Source organism: Engraulis encrasicolus, chromosome 19 (assembly GCF_034702125.1).
Source record: "Engraulis encrasicolus isolate BLACKSEA-1 chromosome 19, IST_EnEncr_1.0, whole genome shotgun sequence".
Classification (NCBI taxonomy): domain Eukaryota; kingdom Metazoa; phylum Chordata; class Actinopteri; order Clupeiformes; family Engraulidae; genus Engraulis; species Engraulis encrasicolus.
Window position 1 is genome coordinate 11,633,389 of NC_085875.1, and position 15,000 is coordinate 11,648,388.

General features: G+C 44.1%; 1 protein-coding gene across 1 annotated transcript in view; it reads right to left on the reverse strand.

The window, feature by feature from the left end:
- The window catches only part of LOC134435204 (ryanodine receptor 3-like), a 414,716-nt gene that overhangs the window by 226,239 nt on the left and 173,477 nt on the right, over window positions 1-15,000 (reverse strand). The window lies entirely within an intron of this gene.

Consider the following 15,000-nt stretch of genomic DNA (forward strand, 5'->3'; position numbering starts at 1 on the left):
TAATCCATTGTTTTAAATAGCACAAATATATACAGTATACCCACTTAAAAAAATGCTCAAATATACAGTATACCCACCATAAAAAAGTAGACTACACCACTGTCTGAAGTGAATAATAAATGTCCACTATTAATGTTCCCAGTTGTTTAATGGCACCGTTTCGGACTTTAGTCCTTCTTCAAGTGCAACTTGTCTGAACCTGATATACTGAACTTATATTGACGTCGAAACGTTAGCCTTGGCGCTTGCCCAATAAAGCAAGTTATTTTCCACATCTGAAAATGCTCTGGTGATTCTTTCCCTGGTCTGAACCTGACTTAGGGTAGTTCATTTGGGCCTATTATGTACAGATGAGTATAAACAGTGGTGTAGTCTACGTAGAGCACAGGTATACGGAGTGTACCCACTTCTAAATTTCAGGGATTTCAGTATACCCACTTAAAATGGATTGATCCGAGGAGGGGGCGGAGCATGGAGAGAGAGTAGACGTCCGTCGCCGAAGCTCCTGCGAAATATTTTAAAATATAATACACTACGAGTCTATGAACGATATAATAGTGAAATTGTGTTGATTAAGTGAACGAAGAACAATATTACGATGTCACACAAGACTCCGAAAGAGCCTAAAGAAGCTAGGGCGTCGAGAAACGCGACCTCCGACGTGGATGCTAACACCAAATCCATGGAAGCGCTAGCTAAATCAGTCAGTGCCATTCAAGCGTCAATCAACTCTTTTCGTGAAGAAAATCGTTCGTCTATTGCCTCTCTACAGTCAACTCTAAGTGCATTTGGCCAACGAATTACAGATGTGGAGGAGGGATTGAACGACTTCGATAGAAGACTGACTGAATTGGAGCAGTCCCAAATCTCTATGGCAAAGGAAAATGCTACGCTGAAAGAGAAGCTCATGTACTTGGAAAATTACACCAGACGGCAAAATATCCGCATCGTGGGCATACCGGAAAACACAGAGGGGTCGCAGCCAACAGAATTCATCTCAAATCTGCTTTTTGAGCTGTTTCGTCAGGACTTCTCCAAACCCCCGAAGGTGGATAGAGCTCACAGAATTGTGGCTCAAAAAACAGAGGATCATGATGATCGACCACGACCATTCATAGCAAAGCTCCATCACTTCCAGGTTAAAGAGAAACTTCTGCGCCTTGCGAGAGAGAAGGGCACGCTTGAATACAACGAGTCGACCATTCATCTCTTCCCGGATTACAGCGCCGAGGTCAACAAACGACGAGCTGCGTTTTCTGCCTGCAAAGAGAAGCTCCATGCCGCCCACGTCAGATTCGGTATACGATACCCAGCAACTCTACGCTTCAAACATGGCAAGGAGATGCTGAAGTTCACGGTTCCAGCGGAGGCTCTCGCTTACATCGACAAAAACATCACCAAGACAGGGCACTCTTCGTCCCCCGACGTCGAGTGAAACGTCGGTCTAAATCAATGGACTATTCTCAGGTGCTGTATACATTTGCTGAAGAACATTAGAGTTTGGGGACTTTTCTTTATACTTTATTTCAATGGTTCACCAGGCGTCCCTTTGTTCAGCTGTTCCAGGGCGGCCAATATTATACCCCGTTGTCATCAGTAGCCTATTTTCTACTACAGTGTGACACATCTAAGCTGACTTGCTATGTTCGTGGTGTGTAACACTGGTTTTGCAGCAGGAGGAAGGTGCAAATAGAGTTTGCAGAAGTTGAATGTGTGTATGGGGGGGTTGCCTTTTTCAGGCATTGGGTTTCTTATATGTTGTATGTATTTTTTGTGTCTTTTTTTTGTTGAGTGCATTCTGGCATATTGTAATTCATTGTTTTACTGATAGGATAGACAGGGCATATATTACACATAGTCCACATGGCTAATAGGTCAGTTAACATTATAAGTTGGAATGTAAAGGGGCTCAATCAGTGTGTGAAGAGAAAAAAGGTCCTATCTCACTTGCAGCATTTAGGAGTTGGTATTGCAATGTTACAAGAAACCCATCTTATTAAAGCAGATCATTTTAGAATTCATAAAGATTGGGTAGGGCAGGTGTTCCATTCCAAATTTGACTACAAAAGCAGGGGAACAGCTATTCTCATTCATAAAAATATTACATTTAATGCATCAAACGTAATCTCTGATCCAAATGGGAGATATGTTATCATTGTGGGACAGCTTTTTCATCTCCAAGTAATACTTGTGAATATTTATGCTCCTAATTTTGACGACGATGTTTTCTTCAAAAAGGTGCTACACTCCATTCCAAATTTAGATAGCCATCACCTGATCCTAGGTGGAGATCACAATCTGGTACTGGACCCTTTTTTGGACCGCTCCTCCCACTCTGCGCCAAAGTCAACCAAGTCAGTTCAGGTAATACAGTCTTTTGTAGAGACACACAAACTGATAGATCCATGGCGGCTTAAAAATCCAACCAAAAGGGAATTCTCATTCTTCTCTAATGTACACACTACATTTTCTAGGATAGACTTCTTTCTGGTTGATCCCATCTTGCTAAATGTAATAACCCAATGTAAATACAATTCAATCATGATTTCTGACCATGCTCCTGTGAGTATCACTCTAACACTTCCAACCCATAAAACAAGACCAACATGGCGGTTAGATCCCCTTCTACTTGCCGATGCTGACTTTGTGCATTTCATATCTATGCAAATAGATGTCTACATACAAATTAATAAAACTGATGGAATGACCTTCTCAACTCTCTGGGAAGCTCTTAAATGTTACCTTAGAGGACAGATAATTGCTTATAGTGCACACTCTAAAAGGGTTCAGCGTGATAAAGTTGTAGATGTCTCCTCTAGGATCAAGACATTAGATAGCCTTCTGTCTACCTCTCCTACTCCTGACTTGGTTAAACAGAGAATAGGGTTGCAAACTGAAGCTGATCTTCTAGCCACAGTTCATGCAGAGAGGCTTATATTGAAGTCCCGCAGTCGATTTTATGAAGAGGGTGACAGATCCTCTAAACTTTTGGCCAGTCAACTTCGACAAAAAAGTGCAGCCCATGTTATACCACAGATAAGACTAGCTGATGGCTCATTAAGCGAAGACCATCAAAATATTAATAACCATTTTAAGGAATTTTACTCTGAACTATATTCTTCAGACATACACCCGGATCAACGCCAATTTCACACCTTCTTTTCTAAATTAAACATTCCAACAATTACCTCAGACATCAAAGACGACTTGGAACAATCTCTTACACTGGAGGAAATAATAGATGCGATTAAGGGCCTCCAGAGTGGAAAAGCTCCAGGCCCCGATGGGTTCTCCACTGAATTTTATAAGAAATTTAAAGATCAGTTGGCTCCTATACTTCTATCGGTTTATGAGGAAGCCCTGGAAAATAACATTCTTCCCCCAACACTCCGCCAATCAACCATCACACTACTATTGAAGAAAGGTAAAGACCCACTTGAGGCCTCATCCTATAGACCTATCAGTCTGATTAACTGTGATGGTAAAATATTTTCAAAGGCCCTTGCATATCGCCTTGAGCGTATCCTTCCCTGTGTCATCTCAGATGACCAAACCGGCTTCATTCAAGACCGGCAGTCTTATTTTAATCTGAGACGATTATTCAATATAATCTACACTAAACCTAATACCTCATCTCCGGAAGCAGTCATATCACTCGACGCTAGGAATGCTTTTGACAGAATATCATTAGAATACCTTTTCTATACCCTGAAACAGTTTGGATTTGGTCCCCAATTCATAAGATTAATTAAACTTATATACACCAGCCCTACAGCCTCAGTTCGTACAAACTCTATGTCCTCTCAATATTTTCCCCTTCAGAGAGGGACCAAACAAGGGGACCCGCTCAGTCCATTACTTTTCGTTCTTGCAATAGAACCCCTATCTATTGCCTTACGCAACAGCTCAAGCATAGAAGGCATTACAAGAGGCGGCTTAATACATACTGTCTCATTATTTGCGGATGACTTATTATTATATGTAACTAACCCCATTTCTACCATACCAGAAGTTCTTAATGTCCTTGCGGATTTTGGTGATATATCAGGATACAAACTCAACCACGGAAAAAGTGAATATTTTCCTATCACGTCCAATGCCAGGACAATCCCCAATTTACCATTTAAACTTTCACTAGATTCAATCACATACTTAGGTGTAAAGGTCACCAAATCTTACTTTGACCTATTTAAAAACAACTTCACTCCTTTGTTAGAACAATCTAAAAAAGATATTAAGCGGTGGTCAAACTTACCTTTATCCCTTATTGGGAGGGTAAATTCTGTTAAGATGAATATGGTGCCTAAATATCTTTATTTATTTCAAGCCATACCTATATTCATACCACAATCATTTTTCAGATCGTTTAACCAGATGATTTCTTCCTTTATTTGGAATAATAAAGCTGCCCGCATCAGGAAAGAATTCATGGAACGACCTAAAGTGGAAGGTGGGCTCTCCCTCCCAAACCTCCGCTCATACTACTGGGCTGCAAATCTTAATGCTATCTCCCTATGGCTAAGGGATTGGGGTGATACTGCACCGGCGTGGCTCCTAATTGAAAGGTCAACAAGCAAGCCATATTCACTTCCCGCCCTACTTTGTGCATCTTTGCCACATCTTGTGAAAAATATCAAAGGGAACATAGTTGTTACACAATCTCTACGTATTCTGAAACAATTTAAGACAAGCTTAGGTATTCAGCAGATCTCCATACATTCACCTATAATCAATAACCATCTTTTCCAGCCATCTCTACTTGATAAGGGCTTTCGAACTTGGTATGAAAGGGGTATACATTGCATTGGTGACCTGTACATTGATAATACATTTGCCAGCTTTGAACAACTGTCCCAGAAATTTAATCTGAACAATACTCATTTCTTCCGCTACTTACAAATTAGGGATTTTGTACGCAAAAAATTCACAGTCTTTCCTGACAGTCCCCCTCTCTCATGCCTAGATTCTTTGTTGAAAGGTAATTTTCTTAATAAAGGTAGGGTTTCTATGTTCTATGCAAATATAATGTCTACATATAGTCCTTCTGTCTCACATATTCGAGAACAATGGGAAAACGATATGGGGGTCTCACTTTCTGATGAGGAATGGGAAATGGCCCTCACGAGGGTTCATTCTTCATCTATATGTTCCAGACATGCCCTGATACAGTTTAAAGTTTTACATCGTTTGCATTTCTCTAAAGCTAAGCTAGCAAGAATATTCCCTAATAAAAGCCCCATATGTGATAAATGTAAACAAACGACAGCAACATTGTACCATATGTTCTGGTCTTGTTCAAAACTTGATAATTTTTGGTCATCCTTTTTTGATACCATGTCTCAAATACAGTGCCCTCCATAATTATTGGCACCCCTGGTTGAGATGTGTTAAAAGCCTTAAAATAAATTCAGTGTTTATTGCAGAAGAATACTGTCACACTGAAAATTGTAGGAAAATGTAGCCTTCAACTCAAACGAATTGTAAGAAAATAAAAAAATCCCTGACTAAAAAATAATTATTTTTCATTAAATCACCTGTTCCACAATTATTGGCACCCTTAACAATTCCCAGGAAATAAATATAATTGAAGCATTTCTGTCATTTCTACAGTAGTTTACAAAGTTTACCAGAGTATGTAGGAACATTTAATTAGTAATTCATCACTTCCTGTTTCCCTGGGGTATAAATATGACGTGACACAGAGGCCATTTCTCTTATCCACTCTTAAACATGGGAAAGACGAAGGAACACAGCATACAAGTGAGGCAGATGTGCGTCGACCTTCACAGGTCAGGCAGAGGCTACAAGAAGATTGCCACTCAACTGCAGCTGCCCATATCCACTGTGAGAGGAATAATTAAGAAGTTCAAAACAACTGGAACAGTGGTAAACAAGCCTGGACGAGGACCCAAGTTTATTTTGCCACCACGCACAGTGAGGAGGATGGTAAGAGAAATCAAAAGATCTCCAAAGCTCACTGTTACAGAATTACAACAAATGGTAGCATCCTGGGGTCACAAAGTCTCCAAATCAACCATCAGGCGCTGTCTACACGCCAACAAGCTGTTTGGGAGGCATGCACGGAGAAAACCTTTCCTCACTCACAATCATAAACGCAAGCGTCTGGAGTTTGCCAAGCGGTATTGGGGCTTCAACTGGGACCGTGTGCTTTGGTCAGATGAGACCAAGATTGAGCTTTTTGGCAACAAACACTCTAAGTGGGTCTGGCGTGCCACGAAAGATGCGCATGCTGAAAAGCACCTCATACCCACTGTGAAGTATGGGGGTGGGTCAGTGATGCTGTGGGGCTGTTTCGCTTCCAAAGGCCCTGGGAACCTTGTTAGGGTGCATGGCATCATGAATGCTTTGAAATACCAGGACATTTTAAATCAAAATCTGTTGCCCTCTGCCCGAAAGCTGAAGCTGGGTCGTCACTGGGTCTTTCAGCAAGACAATGACCCTAAACATATGGCCAAATCTACTCAGAAATGGTTCACCAGACACAAAATCAAGCTCCTCCCGTGGCCATCTCAGTCCCCTGACCTCAACCCCATTGAGAACCTGTGGGGTGAGCTGAAGAGAAGAGTACAGAGGAGAGGACCCAGGTCTCTGGATGATTTAGAGAGATTCTGCAAAGAGGAATGGCTGAAGATCCCTCTTTCTGTCTTTTCCCATCTTTTGAAACATTATAGGAGAAGATTAGGTGCTGTTTTGTTGGCAAAAGGGGGTTGTACAAAATATTAACACCAGGGGTGCTAATAATTGTGACACACATTATTTGATGTCAAATAATTATTTCTTTTTGTGGGATTTTTTCCCCACTGAATAAATGCACTTGTATTGAAGGTTGGATTTTTCTCTTTTTTTCCATTGAGGTCCCATATTATTTAGAAAAAAAATAAAATAATTGGAAGCTAAAAAACACATCTCAACCAGGGGTGCCAATAATTATGGAGGGCACTGTATATGGTGTTGATATTCAGCCTTCTCCTTTAATTGCAATCCTTGGTATAATACCAGAATCTGACCAGGGTAGTTTCCCAGCCTACCTGCAGAGGGCCTTTGCCTTCTCCTCTTTGCTGGCTAGAAGGCTCATTCTTTTCAAGTGGAAAGACACAGCTCCTCCAATACACAACCACTGGATAAGGGACATGATGCAGAGCCTTAAACTGGAAAAAATAAGAGGTACACTAAATGGCTCCCTCCAGTCGTTTCAGAAAACATGGGACCCTTTCATCAGATACGTGGACTCACTGCCCGGTCTGGACATTTGAAATAACAATCTTTCCTGTTTTATGTATGTACAATGAATGCACTTTTACTTGATTTTTGTTTTTTGTTTGTTTGTCTTTTGTTTCTGTTTTTGTCTCTTTGTTTCCAGTCTCTGTTGTATTAATGAGAAAAATCTTAATAAATAAACAATTAAAAAAACAAAAAAAATGGATTGATCCATTATTTTGAACGGCACAAATATATACAGCATACCCACTTCAAAAAATGCTCCAATATACAGTATACCCACCACAAAAAAGTAGACTACACCACTGAGTATAAACCAGTCTTCATCAGGGTGTTCAGAGCCAGTTAGGACAAAAAAAAAAAATAGTGTTGATTATTGTTGATTAGCTGTTGTGATTGTTGATTCAACTAATGCTTCGAACAATTGTCCAGTATGTGTCCTCCATTCAATAAAAAAACAGTCAGAATATTACTATATACCTGTAGATCAGTTGCTGCAAATCAAAGTCATGTTGTGTATTTTGTGTGCGGTGTACTGAGAAGCAATGTTTTATATTGGACAAATTAACACGTGTCAGCTGTTTCTTTAGCTTCCCTGATGTACATATCTTCCCAAGAGGATTTTTTTATACTACATGCTTCAGCTAACAAACACTGCCATCCAATAAGATCTCCATTGACACACAGAAAAACCCACAGATGTGCGCACACACACACCACACGTGCGCACACACACACACACACACACACACACACACACACACACACACACACACACACGCACACAGGCACACACTCACACACACACACACACACACACACACACACACACACACACACACACACACACACACACACACACACACACACACACACACACACGAACCCCACATCAGTTCACAACCATTCCATATTCCCATCAGACCATGATAATTTCCCTTTTCTTCCCCCTAGTTTCCTGACAACGTGCCATCCATCGTCTTCTTGGGTCTTGGAGATGAGATCCCGTTAACTCTGCTTGTGTCACGCCTCTGATGTGTCATACTGCTCGTCATAGTGTAAGAGCTCGTCGTTAAACATTAGCCAGACACTCAGGGCTGCGACGGGGCTTACTAAGCCGCTGTTAAATTGCCATTAGCATGGTCGTTTCCACACATACTGTATGACTCAGCGTATGCTTCAGCGCAGTTAAATTTGTGATAAATCGCTTCAGTCTTTATACAGTAGCACAGTGCACTAGCCCATTTACATCTACAAACTGTAATAAAACAAAACGTTACAATGTAAAGAACTACAACAAGAGGTTAAGGGATACAAGAGGTTAAACAAAATACATACATCAAAAATAAGCATGCCTCATTTTCGTGTTCATTATGATACATAGGCCTAATAATATTGATTAAGACACTGTCCATCTATCACATACAGTAAGTAGAGCTTGTAGTCAGTCTAAATAATGAGATCAATGACCTAAATAAATGAGATCCTGTTACCTCCCCCCATGTCATGCCTCTGATGTGTCATAGTGCTCATCATAACAGCCCGTCCTAACTTATTATACGGAGTCTCAGGGCTGGGACGGGGCTTTTAGCTTCGTCGCTAATTGCTTTTAGCATAATCGTTTCCCCACTCGCCATATGACTCAGCGGATGGCAGGAGTAAAACGTAGTAAAAAAAAAAAAAGATTGGCAAATACGATCTAATATACATGGCTTTAATCTTCACGGTATAATGCAGCAGGTCAATTACGCACATCTACAATGTATAACAACATAAAACAATGCAAACACAAACACAAAAAATACAACATATTCGTACATTAACATAGGCATGCTTAGTGTTTCGCGTTTATGATTATATTATTCAAGAAACACCTCATGGATGCACTGGGACGCATCGTCAGTGATGTATATACTGGCGATCATTGGGGGTTTCGGGTCTCGCAACATCATACCCCCTCACCCAGGCGACCCAGCCGGGGGTGATCAGGCCCCGACTTGCGTCCCAGTAGCAGACCACGGATCTGCCCTCCTTATCCAAAGCCACCGGGTGGCCTTCTCAGCGGCTTCGCATGCGGACTTGATGGCCCTCTTCTTGGCTGCTCCTGTGATGCCCAGGCGACTCAGGACCTTGCACAGGGATCTTCCAGCAAAACCCCTGCAGCCTACCTCTATGGGCTCGTAGAATGTCCTCCAGCCTCCCTCCCTGCACTCCTCCACCAGTTCCCGGTACTTGGCCCTCTTCCTCTCGTTGGCCTCCTCGATGTTTTCCTCCCAGGGTACTGTCAACTCCAGTATGATCAGCTGTTTTGAGGACTGTGAGGTCATGATCATATCTGGGCGGAGGGTTGTTGTTGCAATGTGCTGGGGGAACCTTAGCTGCTTGCCCAGGTCGACTTGCAGCTGCCAGTCAGATGTTGTGTGGAGGAGGCCAGTTGCCCTCTGTTGGTGTGTTCTGGGTGTTACTCCAGCTTTTACAAAGCATATTGCCTTCTTTGGAGCGTGATGGGTTTTGCTGGAGCTGATGGCTGAGGCTACGCTCTCTGCGACTGCCTTGAGCACCTGGTCATGGCGCCAGCGGTAGCGACCATCTGCCAGGGCCTTCGGGCAGCCGCTGAGGAGGTGTTCCAAAGAGCCTCTACCAGAGCACAAAGGGCAGGAGGGAGTCTCACTTTTCCCCCACACGTGGAGGTTTGCAGGGCTTGGTAGGGCATCGTAGACGGCTTGCACTAGGAAGCGGACCCGCTGGAAATCTGGCTGTAAAATGTTGGTCCAGGTGATCCTGCGCTGTAGTGCGCCCTCCCACCTCGTCCATGCTCCTTGCTGTCGTAAACCCACTGCCCGGCTCACTCGCTCCTCCTCCACACCTGCTCTAACTTCTTCCTGGATCAGGTGATGTCTTTCCTTCCCATGTGTCTGGCTGACGAGGGTCTTTGGGAAACCTGCTCTGCCTGTTGCCACAGTTCCCACTAGTGCCTTCTGTCTCAGGCGGGACTCTGCCAGCTCCACTGCTTCCCCAGCCCTCCACTTCCTTCCTGTCCTCACCTCAATGCCGGCTGCTGAAACCTTGCTGTCCTTCGAGTCCCGGTACTGTAGGGCTTCCCTGGTGCGTGCCACCATGAACTCTTCTTTGAGGCCACTGATGGGCAGCTGGAGAGTGTTGCTTGTTCCATACAGGGCAGCGCTGGTGAGACTGCGGGGAAGTCCCAGCCACCTACGAAGAAAGCCGCTGATCTTCCTTTCTAGGGACTCAACTGCTGTCATTGGGACTGCATAAATCAGCAAGGGCCACAGGATGCGGGGCAGGATTGAATGCTGGTAGATCCAGGCTTTAAATCTACCAGGCAGGCCAGACTTGTCTACCTTGGTGAGCCAGGTGCCAAGTTCTAAGCTAGGCTTCTGAATGGCTGCTGAGTCTTTCAGGCTGGAATCAAAGAGCTTACCCAAACTCTTGACAGGTTGTTCCGTGATGGTTGGGATGACAGTTCCTGAGATGGAAAAACGGAACTTGTCGATCACCTTGCCCTTCTTCAGCACCATGGACCTTGATTTGGAGGGCTTAAAACTCATCCTTGCCCAGGCAATGAGTCTTTCTAGCCCTTGTAGAATCCACCTGCACCCTGGGACTGACGTTGTTGTAACGGTGAGGTCATCCATGTAGGCTCTGATGGGGGGTTGTCGCACGCCTGACTTGGTCAGGGGCCCTCTGCACTCCACCTCAGCTGACTTGACCACCATGTTCATGGCTAGGGAAAAGAGGACAACGGAGATGGTGCAGCCTGTAATTATCCCTTTCCCTATGCGGTGCCAGTCAGAGGTTTCAGACCCAGAAGTGACCCTCATCCTGAAGTTATTGTAATAATCCAGAATGAGGTCCTTGATTTTACTGGGGACATGGTGGACGTGAAGTGCAAGCTCAACCAGCTTATGTGGTATGGACCCATAGGCGTTTGCTAAGTCCAGCCACAAGACAGCTAGGTCGCCTCTGTTCTCATGAGCCTCTCTGATCAGTTGCGTGACAACTCCTGTGTGTTCCAGACAGCCAGGTGCGCCGGAGATCCCTCCCTTCTGTACTGATGGATCGATGTAGTTGTTTTTGAGGAGAAACTCGGTCAGCCTTCGTGAGATGATGCTGAAAAACACCTTCCCTTCAACGCTCAGTAGTGAGATGGTCCGAAACTGAGTGATGTCTGTTGAGTTCTCCTCTTTGGGGATCCAAACTCCCTCAGCGCACCTCCACTGGTCGGCCACTTTCCCTCTTCTCCAAACCACCTTCAGGGCCCTCCACAGGTGCCGTCGAAGCTCTGGGCAGCGCTTGTAAACCAGATAAGGAATTCCGCTTGGGCCTAGTGCAGATGCCGAGCGGGCCGCTTTGACAACCTCTTCAACTTCCTTCAGGCTAGGCTCCTTCATGTTGAACTCTGCTGCCTGGACTAATGAGAGCTTTGTTGGGCTCCAGTTCCAGGTCACTCAGGGGATCGCTCACGGTGTCTTGGAGGAAGCGATTTACTTGATCTATAGAGCATTCCAAGCGGCCACTGCGCTTATCCCCTAGCAGTTGTTTTGTAAAGCCAAAGGGATTGGCGATGAACGCTGCTCGCTTCCTAGCCCGCTCTTTTCCCCGTCTCCGATGCCACTCTGCTCTGCGAAGGGTTGTTAACTTCTTGCGCAAGATGTTCCTCAATTCTGCTAAGGGTTGCTTCTCCTCATCGGTAGCGACTTTGTACTGCCTCTTGAGGGTGCGAAGCTCCTGACGCAGATGATGTATCCGGGTGGCCCGGCGGTTCATAGTGTAGGACGTGGGTTTTGATTTCTTTTCAACCTGCCCAAATCTCTCTGAAGCATAGCTGAAGATGATGGTGGTCATAGTTGTCAGTCGGCTGTCCACATCCCCTTTGGCAGTTGCCTGGATGATGTTGGACACATCCTCGTCAAACTGCTGCCATTCGGGCCTCTTGCTGGCTGGGGGCCATTTAATCCGCTGCTGTGGGATTGCTTTGCGTGGATTAGTTGGAGGCACGTGGAGGGACTAGGCTCTGTGGGTTGCCTCTTGGCCGGGCTCCTCCTGTGTCTCACCAGGTACAGGACCTGTGCGTTGCACCTCCTTCTCCTTCTCCAAGCATTTCATCCTGGTCTGATGGATTTTCATCAGATTATATTCATATTCAGTAATATTCATTTAGATACTGTTCATTTATTTTGTATGTACAGTTTGCAGTCAATCTAACTTTTGATTATGATCATAAATGTCCTAAATCTGGTACTGTATGTGTATGGTGCTAGAACTGCTGAAAAAGCACATAAAGACTGCAGCCTTATTATCACCTTGCTAAGCTCACCTCAATGACTCACTACACAGACTCAAGCAGGTATAATCCCAGATACACACAGAGATAGTGTTGTGATCGAAGATTAGATTTTTGTGTCCTTTTGGATAATCTTCAATGCTATGGTGCTAAACCAACCCACCCAGGCAAAATGACTTTCTGCCATTAAGTTTCATCTAGTTTATTAGGCTAGTGAAACTGGCCTCTCAGTGGTTGAGCTGCTTCGCGACTATGAGAGAAATCATCTGACATTTTTCTCCCTTTTAGACCTCTTGAACTTATTACTATAAGGCACAGAGCCGATAACTGCTGTAAGTGAATGAGTTGGGAATCAAGCAGATGAAAAATTGGATAAAAAGAGGAAAATACCCGTTGGACATGCTTAGCTATCTCCTACCACTCCAGTACATCTAAGATTAAAAGGCAGTGAGATCATGGGCAGTAGTTAATAATGACTGTACATGTAGGAGTTGGAAATCAAAAAGATTGGAAATTGGAGAAAAAAAAACGGAGGGCAATCTTGGCTATCTCTCACCACCATTGGCCAACTCAGATGAAAGCGAGTGAGTTCAGGAGAAGTAGCAGGTGGTCTGGAGGGCTTCTCAGCCGCAAGAGTCCAAGAAGGATGCCTCCCTTCCTCCTTCCTGCCTGCCTGCCTGCCTAACTGCCTTCCTTCCTGCCTGCCTGCCTGCCAAAACATGGCAGCGTTGCTGTGCCATGGACGGCGTCCATCAAAGCCGGACCAGGGGGCAGGCCCGACTGACCGGGGCGCTAACGAGGTCTCGTTAAAGGCCGATCGAAATGGGACCGGCAACAGCTGGGGTTGTTAAATGGGTTCTTTATAATAAACGAGCGAATGAAGGGAGGATGGAGGATGGGAGGACAGAGAGAGGAAGAGAGAGGAAGAGAGAGGAAGAGAGATGGAGAGAGATGGAGAGAGGGGAAGAACGAAATCACTACCTAATCTCTGCCCGTCGCCAGGGCTCTCTATTAAGACATTAGAAAAGACATAAGTTAGGTGGCCTCTCCCTCCCTCTCTCCACCATTTAACATTTGCTTGCTCTCTCTTTTCTCTCGACATCACTTCAAATCTACTCCTCTGTCGCATTTTGGTGCAACCGCCTCCCCCTCTCTCAGATGTACATAAGTACAGACGAAAATACAATTCCAATGGTATTTCCCAGCTTTGTCTCACACACAAAGTGAAAAAGATTCAAAAGATGGAAAAGAGAAAGAAGTATAAAGATGGGAGGATACAGAAAAAAGAGCAGGAAGATGTAACGCACAAGCACACACACACACACACACACACACACACACACACACACACACACACACACACACACACACACACACACACACACACACACACACACACACACACACACACACACACACACACACACACACACACACACATTAATCGGGCCATTTCAAGGCTGTGGAACAGCCTTGCCTTTGTCTTCTCATTTTTATGCCTTGTAAAAGTGGAGGGAACACAGAGCCAAAGAAGCCATTTGTGCACAACATGAGAAAATGACCAGTCAGAGTACATGCCATCCTTTACACACACTGCCACGATGAGAAGTAATGAACTCGCACTTACTGTTCAGTAGATGAATATTGGAGCTCCCATCTTTCAACCGTAAAAGCCTACTACTCCTTCTGTTAAAAAGCCTTAATATACTGCAACTATTTATTTGATAGCTTTGTGTACACATTGAAATGCAGCCAGACAGACGGGTACGCATATGGAAAAGGCCTGTAAGACATACAGCAATAAGTTTATTTTATATTCTGTAGTTTTTTGGTTGTGTTATGTCATATATACTGTAAAACATACATACGGTACGTTCTGTGCTTAATCGTTCAGGAAATTTCTCAAAGGCCTATGTGAGCAGTTTGTTATTGAATACTTTTACATGAAGACTTTTTCCATATGGGTAGGCATGAGCTCTGACAGTCAAGTTGTGTGTAAATGGCTGGGCGGTCTCCGTGTTCCCCATTGGTTCAGAGAGTAAACCAGGAAGAGTGAGAGGCACGCTATGTGATTGGCTAAGAGACATGGTTGAAATGGGTGGAGCCTACAGGACAGCCTACAGTAATGTACAGTCGGAGCATGACCATGGCGGATTAGATGAAGGACGGACTAACATGGTGAGATTGAGTGAAAACGGGATGTGGTGCTTCTGTTGACTTACCCGCTGTTTTTTTTTTAGTAAGTTGAACAGCAAATTATGAAAGAGAAAGCAAAATGATGTACAGGCTGGCTTTGGTTGTCACGGTAAAGAAATGCATCTCTGATATCAAAATAAGGTTATTTCTATGGTTCACTATGAGTCTATGGATCACAATGCAAACCTTGGTACTTTTTGGAGTCGTCAAATTGAGCATATTAACCAAAAATGCATGAATAAAATATGGGGATGACTACC